Source organism: Tupaia chinensis, unplaced genomic scaffold (genome assembly GCF_000334495.1).
Source record: "Tupaia chinensis unplaced genomic scaffold, TupChi_1.0 Scaffold146187_1, whole genome shotgun sequence".
In the NCBI taxonomy this organism is placed as follows: Eukaryota; Metazoa; Chordata; class Mammalia; order Scandentia; family Tupaiidae; genus Tupaia; species Tupaia belangeri.
This window is the reverse complement of record NW_006206042.1, coordinates 1724656-1736639: the sequence shown is the minus strand read 5'-3', so window position 1 is coordinate 1736639 and position 11984 is coordinate 1724656. Positions and strand designations below refer to the sequence as shown.

Here is an 11984-nt window from a genome sequence, read left to right as displayed (position 1 = left end):
CACCTGGCGTGAGTTTAAGCCACTGGGTCCAGAACTCGAACCACGGTCGACTACATGGGAGTCCAGCAACATAGCCATTAACACTAACTGCTGGTCCATCTGTATATTTTTCTATGCAAAAGTACATCATGACTTTTCTGACAACATGATAGTAATGAATAGAGCTGTTTAACTCTACTCAAATCCAACACTATTTCTACCCTGTTCCACTACTCTTAGGACCTGAGAAAGAAATAGGAAGATAGTAACATAGATAATATTTATCTCCACATGAATACAGATATGTGTATACATGAATGTATATTCCTATGATAGGAGTCTTCAAAAAGTGTGTGGATGGGACCAGCAGTTAGTATAATTGGCTATGTTGCTGGACTCCCATGTAGTCAACTGAGGTTCAAATCCCAGACGTGGTGGCTTAAACTCATGCCAGGTGCATGTGCGTGCGTGCCCAAGATCCCGAGAGAAGAATGGAGGAGAAGGGATTGCAGCATGGCCATGTCCCCTGGGGGGTGATTTCTAGCTTTCTGTCTCTCTGTCTTTCTGTCTTTCTGGTGAATGCACACATCCTATAGCAAAAACCTCTAAAAAAAAAAAAGTGTGTGGAAATATGTATTATAAAAATGATGCATGGATTTTGACTCCTTTGCACTAAAATAAACTCATATTTTAATTTCATTTTTTATACAAAAATTGTGAAGTATCCTTGTGTATATGTGGGTCTCCACAAACACCTACGTATTTTCATACACCCGTTTATTGAAGGCACGTTGCACATAGACACTATCCTAGACACTGGGGCTAGAGTCATGATTAAGGTATCACAGTCCATATCTTCATGGTGTAAACAGACAAGCAAGCAAGTTTAAAAATTAAGCAAAGAGTTAAAATAAAGTGTGATACATCTCATGATTGGAGAAATAGAAGAACATATTTTCGTGAGTTCTAACCAAATAAAATGGTTAGGGGAGAGCTATCAGAGGAAGTCGAGTTTAGGCTGAAAATCTGAAAGCTCTGTGGGAGTCCAGTGGATGAAAGCTTGGCAGAGCCTGGGAAAGGAAGATTAAAAGAATATTCCAGGCAGAGGAAGCAGCAACTGCAAAGGTATGGAGGGAAAAAAAATTAATTACGAGAAGTGTCATAGAGCTGGGGTGTAAGATTTATGGTGTGTTGACAGGACAGCCGAATGGAGGGATGGTAGTAATGACCGTGATGAAGGACTTTATAACCATATTGAAGAGTATACATTCTAAAGATAATGAAGAGCATTTATATGTCTTTATGTAAAGCAATGACATAAATAGATTTGTAATTCAAGAAACTCACCCTGCTGGCAGAGCGGGAGGAATGAAGTATGAAGGGGTAAGACACTGGTAGGCAGAATGGCTGGGAAGATACTGTGAGACTACAACAGACGGGGAAGGGTAGGTAGGAAGGGCTGGGGTGAAAGCCAGATTGATGGAGAGCAATCGACAGATTTGAGAAATCTGTGGGAGGTAAGATTGACACTTCCGGGTGGTAAATTAAATGTGAGAGGTGATGGAGTCAAAAATTGCTATGATTCAAATGAGGTCCCCTGAAAGCCAGGTGTTGAAACTCGAGGAGCAAGACCGGCCCTGTAGTACATGGTTGAGCACAGCCAGGAGCCACATCCCATGTGGCTGACTGCAGTTTGAATCCCAGCCCTGGTGGCTTAAGAGACACGCCAATACAAGGAACTCTGGAAGAGAAGCAGATTAGATGTGAACAAGGAGACGATGAGTTCAATTTTGGACTTTAAGGTTGAGGTGTCTGTGAAGCGTTCAAGTGGAGATACCCAGAAGGCAGCTGGATTCATGGATCTGACTTTGTAGAGAGTTCGAAATGCAGTCAGAGGAATCAGAAGTATACAGAGGATAACTAAAAATGGCAATAGACGGGTGCACCTCAGAGAGAATGCAGTAGAGAGAGAAGTCCATGTGGGGGGAGGCTGAGGCGCAGCTGAGATGTGATGCAGTGAAGGAACATGAGGGCAGGACTGGCAATTGAGTGGACTCAGGAGAGCATGATATGACAAGGGGGAAATTCTCTGTACCAGGTTCTGCAGCCTCCAATAACTGGTAAGTTCTAATGTCTCCTGGTACGGAGGTGAGAGCAGAAGACGATTGAGACTCTCCAACTTAACCGAGGTTAGACCTGGGATCTGGCGGCTGTCGTGCAGGAGAGAAGCATGATACATTCTTCCTCTGACCCTCTTTCTTCTTCTCTTTTCTGCATGTGGCCACACAGAGGTCAGGTCAGGATGCTGAAGGCCTCTGTTCATCACACGAAGCTGCTGTCCAGGAGCATAAGTGACATCCTTGCACCCATCTAGCCCTCTTTCCCACCTTCTCCCTCCTCACAATGCTCGTGCTCTCTGAAGTGGAGAATGGGAATGAAAGGGAGAAGAACAGTAGGACGTTCTGGGTGAGCTGCAGCCAGACAGAAAGCCTCATGTTAACATGCATGTGGATGAGGTGTGGGGGGACAGCAGATCCCATTCTTCCAATGCTGCTGCAGCCAGGAAGTGAAAATACCATGCTGGTACCTCTGCACCAGTATCCTAGATGTCTCATAAAGTTAAACTGGAATCTTTCTAATCTTCTATACCCTTTGTTACTGAGAGGAAGGAAATGTGGTTAAGAGGGTGCAAAAGAAGGGTTAACACCTTAAATCCCAAGATGAGATGGGGAAGCCTGGAGGCCCCTCAGCACTAGTAACCTCTCACCTCCTGGGCCTATTTGCCTTTGGAGGTACCTTTCCAGAGAAAACCATACTTTAAGGAGCATGTGTGACAAACTGGTCAGTGAGATTCTTTTGTTTGTTTCTGTCTTTCTTCCATAAAATTGAGGAGAGGGAAACGGGTGTCCCCAACAAGGCCTTCGCACTACGTGCCACCCTCAATCCCAGCTGGCTAGGATCATGAGTAGATAGAGGTACACAAGTCTGATATGCTCAGAGAGGTCCCGTTTGCGATCCAGAACCTTCTCACATGGGTCCAGTTGTGTTACTACTGCACCACCACTTGGTCCACTAGGATTCTTCTTGATATTCCAGACTCAAGGCCCTGTCTGAAAAGACACAGGTAGACAGTCGCTAACATTTGGGCCATGATACCTGCCTCAGACTTTGCTTAGGGACCTGAGAACCAACCTTGCTACTGCCAATCAAAACCATAGTCTTGTCTTTCTCCTACTTCCTCCCTCCATTCTAGGAAGGAGCCAGTTCAGGAGCTAACAGAAACACGATTGGAGTACAGTGCTACAGTGATGGAAGATTCTCTCCCACCTCCACCCTTCCATTTTCCTGAAGCCAAAAAATTACTCACAGATGCAGGGCAATGCTATGAAAGGGACTTACTAGAATCGCATTTCCTTGTTGAATGCCTTTGGGGACAGAAGACATAATGATCTCACTCTGGACCTAGAAGGCAAGTAGAAAGAGAATCCGAGAGAAGTGCCAGGGTGTGTTATACAACCTGAAACGCCAAGCACTGCCTTGACAACTTTGAGCCTCACAGGGCCCCAAAGACACACCTATGAGTTCCCCTGCCTCTCCCAGATATGCCTTACACCCACTAAGTCCCCATCCAGCTTGTTCCTCTTTTAGCTAGATCGGCTGCACACCTCCTGATCTCCACCTAAAGGGTGTCATATCTCTGCCAGCTTTCAAAATTATTCAAATAAGGCAGTCATACCTTTCCATGGAAACCAGAGATTCTCCTCCTCTGATTACTACAAAGCTTTCTTCTACAGGTCTTTACTGTTTTCCAATTGCAAGAGGGTGTGTGTACTCACCACAGGGAGCTGAGAAAGAGAGACAGAGAAGGTGCCCCCTCCAGCGAGGTGTGGTCACACTGCAACACTATTTCTTCCATTTATCCATCCAGTCATAGTTTGGGGAACACACACACATATATGTCGGGCATGTTTGTAAAGTTTCTGAGGCCAGGACTCAAACTGCCATCAGCCATGTGGAATCTGGCTCCCTATGCACAGAGCTTAACCACTGTACTATGGGGCCAGTCCTCTCCTGCAGCTCTTTGCAGTTCACTCAGTTTTGAATGCAAACCCCACTGGTCCTACGTGATGTCCTCCTCCTCCCCCTGCATGAGGACACGTCATGAATAAACTGATCTCATCTGTCCAGTGTCAGATGTGTGTGTGTCGCCATGTTATACCGTTAGGGACAGCAACCTCTCCATCAGGGTGAAGAGGTGGTGAGCGGAAACATAGGTAGATGGCATGACAAAAGCATGTTCTTATAATGGAATAGAATCCAACTGAATGTGCTGACTTGAGACAATTTGTGGGTTTTCTACCTAAGGACAGACTGCTGAGCAAGGAGGCAGGGTGCCCAGCAGCAAGAGTTCGTGTGCATGGATTCTTCATAAGGTTTGTGGAAAAACAGGATTAAGGTACAAGCTAATTTTGGTGCAAAAAAAAAAAAGAAATCGATAATGTAGTTTTCTTATTACGCACATGTTCCATGAATTTTTTGAAGGCCCCTCTCATGTCTTCTTGAGGCAGACTCTGAGAAAGAGGGAACCTTGCATTCCCAAGTCAAGGAACTGTTCAGGAGATTTTGCAGGGCCTTGTGCAGAATGCATGTGTGTCCCAGGACTGGCATTTAGATGCCTACCCCACACAAAGATCTGTCAGCGAGAGCCAGAGAAGCATTTCTTGGTGACTATAAACAAGGTTGGCAATTAAATTGCACTTTTTCTTTCTTTCTTTTCTTTTTTCTTTCTTTTTTTTTTTTTTTTTTTTTTTTTTTTTTTAAAAATTTTTCTTCACGGCCACACCTTGCCAGAAAGAGAGATAGAAAGTAAGAAATCACCCCCCCCCACAGGGGGGATGGCCACATCACAATCCCTTCTCCATTCTCCTCTCAGGATCTTGGGCACGCACGCACACCCGCCCAGTGTGAGTTTAAGCCACCGGGTCTGGGACTTGAACTGCGGTCGACTACATTCCAGTGACATAGCCATTACACCATCTGCTAGTCTCTTTTTTTTTCTTTTTTGTCTTTTTCCTTTTCGTCTTCTTTCTTTCTCTTTTTCCTTTTTGCCTTCTTTCTTTCTTTCCTCCTTTCTCTCTTTCTTTCTCTGTTTCTCTCTCTCTCTCTCTTTTATTTATTTTTTTTTTTTTTGTTTTACTTGTTCCTTTCTCACATATACAAAAAAGACAGGAAAAGAGTGAAAGAGAGAGAACCTGTGACCCCCAATAGTTTCTTGATGCCGAGATCTAATCTCAGCCCCAGCCAGCCCAGGATCACAGACATGCTTGCCTCTCATGTCCAGGGAGGTCTCCAGATACAAACCTAAAATCCTCACACTAGCCCAACCTCACAGAGTGTTTGCCTCATTACTACACCACTGCCTGGCCCCAACAGACACTGTTGTCTGTCCTTCTTCTTAGTCATCTCAACACTACAAGGAGCTAAGTCATGTAGCAGTGAAGAGAGCTCAAAGCCAAACCAGCTCTTCCCCCCAACCAGTTTCCAAAGTGGCTGAAGCAGGAGAGGAAAATAATGAAATAGCAGACCCACCTCTCTCATCCTCACCCCCAGCACACAGAGAGCAGGAGAAAAATCAAAAGAACAGACCACTGTCACCACTGATCTCTGTATCCTGCAAGGCACAAGTCTAGCCATTGACAAAGTCAGCAGAGTTAGGAGAGGGATGTCAACTTTTAATCATTGAAAGAGAAAGAAACATTACAGAATCTGCCCAAAATATCTGTAACAGAGGCAGGAAATAGAAATTCTGCAGCGCCTGGCTAGAAACAGAAGTTGGAGGGGAAAATCAAACTGTTTATACCCACCCAACTGTGCTAAAAGTGATCAATAAATAGATTACATACAAATAGGATTTTGTAAAATTGTTTACCTCTTCATGGAGTCCACCCAGCAACATTTAAGGATTTTGTTCAACCTTCAAAAGTGAGAGCTTTGTTCACATGTTCAAAATTGTTTTAAGCGTGCTTGCAGGGGACTGTACCTGCCATTTTTAGGAGCTCAGCAAGCATTTGTGCCATGAGGATGACTCGTAGAGGAGGACAGGCCTCGTTTACAAAGAAAGGGGCTAGCTAGGAATGAGGCCAGAGTCTCAACTGGACGAAAACAAATTTTTTTCTATGTACACAAAAATTATTTGCTCTTATTTAGGCAAGAAAAGGCTTCCCCAGCCAGGTCTATAAGACAGAGAAGAGCAAGGAAGAAATACTACATTTGTCTGATGATTTAGACCTGTGCCTTCTTAGACACCTGGAATGTCAGAAGAACAATAAATCTGGTTTCATCTCTGATATACCCTTCCTATTTTTTTTATTATGCCTCTTCCGTACACCCAACCTCATACGATGTCCCCTGTGAAGCACCCAGAGACATCTGGGAATGGACTCCAACCCCTGTACCTCTGAGGAACTTGTGAGAAACCAATGACGAACGTCAGCGGGTAAGGGACGAAGTACTTCCTAAGGCTCTGGGCATTAACCTTGTCACACCAAGAGCAAAATGCAGCTTCCCCCAGGCCTCATTCAAGGCCCACATCTTCCCAGCTCCCAGTTCAGAGACAGTCTCCACGGGACTCTTTAAGTCTGGGTGAGGGAGTAGTGTGAGAGCTTCCAAAATGGTTTAATTAACAATCACGGTATGAAGCGGGCGTGGAATTCCAAACGTAATCTGTAGTCATCATAAGACAGCCCATAAGTAGCTGAAATAGTGAGATCCCAACAGGAGACCTCAGACCCAGGGAAGGAACTGACTTGCTGTTCATATGAAAGTATGATGCGACCCTCTTCATTTGAAGACCTGTGTTATCACTGGCTTATCTTCATTGAGCTTGGGTCTGTGATCATTGCTAGCCACACCTTCATTCCCTAGGGGAAGAGAAGAAGTATGAAGAACTATGGAGAAGGAAAGAACATAAAGATACATAAAATATGATGGCTATAATTATTTAGCTATATATGCAGATGCAGATACTTCGAATTTTCACAGAAAAATTGCATTAAAGTATGAGTTTATTTTGAAATATTTGAAATGCGTGCATAGTTTTTCATAATATGCATTTTCTATCAACTTTTTGGAAACTCCTCCCATAATCATTTCACTATAAATGCATATATTTAGCCTTTGGGGAAGGGCCAGCCTGTATTCTTTCTATCATTAATAACTTCAGATCTGTTTTTATAGGCTATTGGGGTTCTCCTCAATGAGATAAAAGAAGCTAGAAAGAGGAGAGGTAGGAAATTCTTCTCAATGAAATCAAAGAAGCTGTACATGGAAAAGGTAGGAAAAGAGTAAGGAAGGGTGGGAGGCTTGAAAAACTGGGACCCAGAGAGAAAAAATGACCAATCAAGCACTTAGGAAGTGATGACCAAGAATCACAGAGAGGGAAGGGCATTGTTTGACACCTCAGTGTACTCAGGTGCCCCGAGCCAACCACCCACCCTCCACGAGAATGAAAAATGCACAAGGACCACACAGAGGGTTTATGACAAATGACCTTCCAGTCTTCACCCAGGTAGAAACTGAGTTATCTGCACACGTTCTGCACCTGCTGACCAGGGACAAGGCCCAGTCCGTGCTTTCTAACCGTGGCAGAGTATTCTACCAAACGCAATTAATGCCCCCTCTATTAATAGACATTTAGTGTGGTGTCAGTCTTTTTCTGTTGTCAACAATGCCGAAGTGACTAAACTTCTTCAAATGCTTTGTGAAAGGATGAAGCAACATGGATGAGTCCTACGCACAGTGCTCAGGGAAAAAAGTAAGACAATTAAATATAAAATACAATAACTTCATAAACTGAAAATGTGTGCTTATGAAATCAACAAATTTCAAGAATACATGCAACATAGATACAAAACAGATACTATAATAGAATGATTGTGCAAAACTGTAAGAGAGTTAAATCATCTCTATTGTAACAGGAAGTTAATTGATTACTTAAATTTGATAAATTAAGAAGAAAAGTAGCATAGAAATAGAGATGTAAATACCAGAAAGAGAAAGCTAAATGAATTGTTTCTAGGAAGTAGTACTTAGGAGTGAGAAGGGATAAAGCAGAAAACAGTTGTTTTTCTTCGTAAGCTTTTGATATTGTTTGATTTTAAACTATGGGCATGCATTACCTTCATAAGAATAAAATTTTAAAATAAAAGTAATAAAAGTCAAAGCTAAATAAATACCCCTAAGGGCAAAGCAATGGAAAATAATGTTAGTCAAAATTTTGTTTTAATGCCAGCGCATGTACACGCACGAAAGGGAGAGAAGGAGAGAGACAATAAGCACTCCTAGACAGCCTGGTCACCCCACAATCCTTTTCCTCTATTTCTCCATGCAGTCAGGATCCTGGGCATTTGTTCACATGCCCTGAGTGATCAGGTGTGACCTGGTTCCCTCCATGCAGTGTTTAACTGCTGCATTGTGGGACTGACCCAGAAATCATGTATTAAGATGTTTCATTTCAGGGGCCAGGAAATGGCACAGTAGAAATGCAAGTGAACCCATATGGGAAAGGTCCTGGGTTCACATCCTGGAATCTTCCTGAACATGCTATGTGTGCATACGCCCATGATCTGGGCCAGCTGACACTGGGGTGAATTGTGGTGTGAAGACTGTTGGAGGTACCTGTCTCTCTGTCTCTCTCTTTCATGGAACTAATAAATAAATGGACTTTAACCGAAAAAAATATTTTTTTAATTATTTCTCATTTTAAGAGCCAACACATGGAGCAATAGTTAGATGCCGGACTCCCACATGGCTGACCATGGTTTGAGTCCCAGTCCCAGAGACTTGAAAATCACACTGGACATGTGTGCATGCATGCCCAAATCCCAAGAGAAGAATAGAAGAAGGAACTGCAGCACGCATGGCCATCCCCCCGAGGGACGATTTCTCACTTTGCCTCTCACTGTGTCTCTTCAATTAGTGCATGTGCCTGTCCTATGGCAACTTAAAAAAAAGTTATTTCTAATTTTAAATCTAAGGGAACTTTTCAAGAGAGTATGTAACTAAATTTCCCTCTAGGAAAATTACATTACTTCAGTAATAAGTAAAGCTGCTCTTTGCTCTTTTCCTTATATCCTCACTAACATTAGAAATTAACTTTTTTTAAAAGCCTCATTGTGGGATTAGCTTGTGCCACAGCGATACTGTGATGATGCTCAGGAGGAGCCAGATCTCACATGGAGACCAGCTTGAATTCCTAGCCCCATCAACCTGAAACACACCAGGAATGCACTTCAGTGCCCAAGATCCAACAGGCTAGAGGACCAGAGGGAAGGGATCCTGTCATGGCAGGACCCTGTGGAGGGTGCTCACCTCTCTCTCTACTCTCCTGTGTAACTGCACACACTCTACCATAAATAAAGGAAAAAGTCTTCATGGTAGACTTTTGAAAAAAGTCAGAAAATGCCTTTTTCCTCATCTGGGATATGTATGGCACTACCCACCAAGGCACACATAGCAATCCCAGCTACTAATGGGGAGGGAGGTAACGTGCAAAATGAAAATGCAGGGTTCCCTGTTCAAAAGCATGAAGAGTTTCAAGTAGCACCAGCATTGCATAAAACCAAATTCAGGATCCTTCTAAACACAGGTCCCTGTGCAACTCCTGGTCACGTGCCCACACAGCTGGCTCTGAATACACTTAGATAACCTGTTATTGAGTTTATGGAGGTGAAAACCCTGAGAATTTTCCTCCTTTTTTTTTTTCTTTTCTTATTTTTTTTTTTTTAGAGTTTTTTTGCTATAGGGTGCATGAGCTCGCCAGAGAGACAGAAAGCAAGAAATCACCCCCCAGGAGGATGACCATGCCACAATCCCTTCTCCTACATTCTCCTCTCAGGATTTTGGGCACGCACACACATGCACCCAGCATGAATTTCAAGCCTCCAGCTCTGGGACTCAAACCGTGATCAGCCAGGAATCCAGCAATGTAACCATTATGCCATCTACTGGTCCTGAATTTTTACTTTCAACAAGAACAATAGGTCTCTTTAATAAGAGTTCTCAAAACTATACTTTAGGAAATCCTATACTATACTCTAGATTCACTCATAAAGCAAGAGGACTGAGGGGCACCTGTTGGTAACAAACACAACATTTAGCTGCCTAGAAAAAGTGCAATTAACAGTAGAGCACTTTTTTTTTTTTTTAGAGGCTTTTCCTATAGTGCGCATGCACTGGCCAGAGAGAGACAGAGAGACAGAAAGCGAGAAATCACCCCCCGGGGAGATGGCCATGCCACAATCCCTTCTCCTCCACTCTCTTCTCGGGATCTAGGGCACGCACGCACACATGCCCAGCATGAGTTTTAAGCCACCGGATCCGGGACGCCTACCACAGTCGACTGCATGGGAGTCCAGCGACATAGCCATTACGCTAACTGCTGGTCCCAACAGTAGAGCACGTTTAAGCCTTAATTTACTGGTGACGTGATGAAAGCGTCAGATCATTTTCCAAAAGACAAGGGCATCACAGTTCCACAGGTGGAAGGAAGGTCCTGGATGAAGGTTTGGTACATCAGGCTTGGTTACAAAAGAGGGACACTGTCTGGCAAGGTTGAAACAAAATTTTAGTTCTTATGCCTGGAATAGACCAAATGGATCACAGGAATGGAAAACCAAGCCAGGGAAATGCCTTAGTTAATGTATGAATAATCCAATCACTATTTCCTGAGCCTTTCTCCAATGAGGTCACAATGCAGTGAGCAACCTAATTAAGTTGATATCGGTAAATTTATAGTAGACTTATGTCAATGATACCACAGGACAAGAGTGGAAGCATAGCAAAGAAAAATAGGGTGGGGAAAGAGGAAAGGAGAGGTCTCTCAAAGGAAGAGTAGAAGTTAGAAAAGAAAAGGAGAACAATTGCACTAACAAAAAAGTCAAAGAACAAAGGGAAAGGACATGTTGGATTAGGAGAACAAGGAGAAACAATACTCTATAGTGTTTAAAGTGTAACATCAAAGACAAAAGACCCTTAGCAGAGCAGGGGCACCATGAAAAGGGGTTATCAAATTAGGGTTGCCCTACCAACCCTATGGGGCCTGAATGTGGGAAGACAGACAAGAAATGCTGCTGCTTAGCAAGATTAATCCTGCTTGCTTCAAGCCTAGAGAGGCCTGGGAATCCATCCTGGAGTCAAGATTCTGGGTATAGAAGTAGACAGTCCACCTGCAAAGAACCAAAGTGAGACTTCAACAGAGTGAGGAGGGAAGTGAGACTTCAACAGAGTGAGGAGGGAAGGCTGAGAGCCCTTCCTTTCTAAATTGTCCTTTTCCCTCAGATGTGTTAAAAGAAACACTTTAAAGAAAATGAATGTATTTTATTACTATTCATTTTATTTTATTTATTTCATACATTCTATCACTGTATGTCCTTACAACCTGTAAAATGAATTTTCCAAGCATAAATACACTGTATATTAGTCCAGGTAAAGGTATTATCATATATGTTTTCATCAACAGATAATGCATTCAACAGATCTTATGTAAACAAAGGACAACTCATGAATCAAGCAGCACTGCAAACCAGAAGAGGTTCAGAGAGCTCCTTCCCGCAGTGTGAGCAGCAGCTATTACAGGCTGGGTGCAAACACAAGGCAAAGCAATCACTTGATTGGCTACAGCTAGACATTTGCCTTATTTGGGTATGAATTGATGGTGGCTCCCTAGTTATATAACTAATTAGCTAGTTGCTGCAGTGATCACTAAAGCTTCATTCAAAATGAATCAGTTACACGAAATGATGCTAAGGTTAAGTTCTGTTTGTTTGCATAGAGGTTGCAGGTATGGAAACAACCCCAGGAGAACAACTTCTTGCTTATGTTGCTTTAACACATGGTATGAGCATGAACTCATAGACTGACATCCATGTGAGCATGTCATTCAAGCCAAGGTGGGATGGACCTGGAACAACCCAGCCCGCATCCACCAGAGCTCCAGCTCTGGTGTA

The 11984-nt window shown here is 43.2% G+C and overlaps 1 long non-coding RNA gene across 1 annotated transcript; it reads left to right on the top strand.

Moving 5' to 3' along the window:
- The first annotated feature begins 7268 nt into the window (after positions 1-7268).
- On the top strand, positions 7269-11526 carry LOC106733936 (uncharacterized). Its single transcript, XR_001369765.1, has 3 exons — positions 7269-7311; positions 7746-7792; positions 11498-11526. It is a non-coding gene; the product is annotated as an uncharacterized LOC106733936 (long non-coding RNA).
- The last annotated feature ends 458 nt before the right edge of the window (positions 11527-11984 follow it).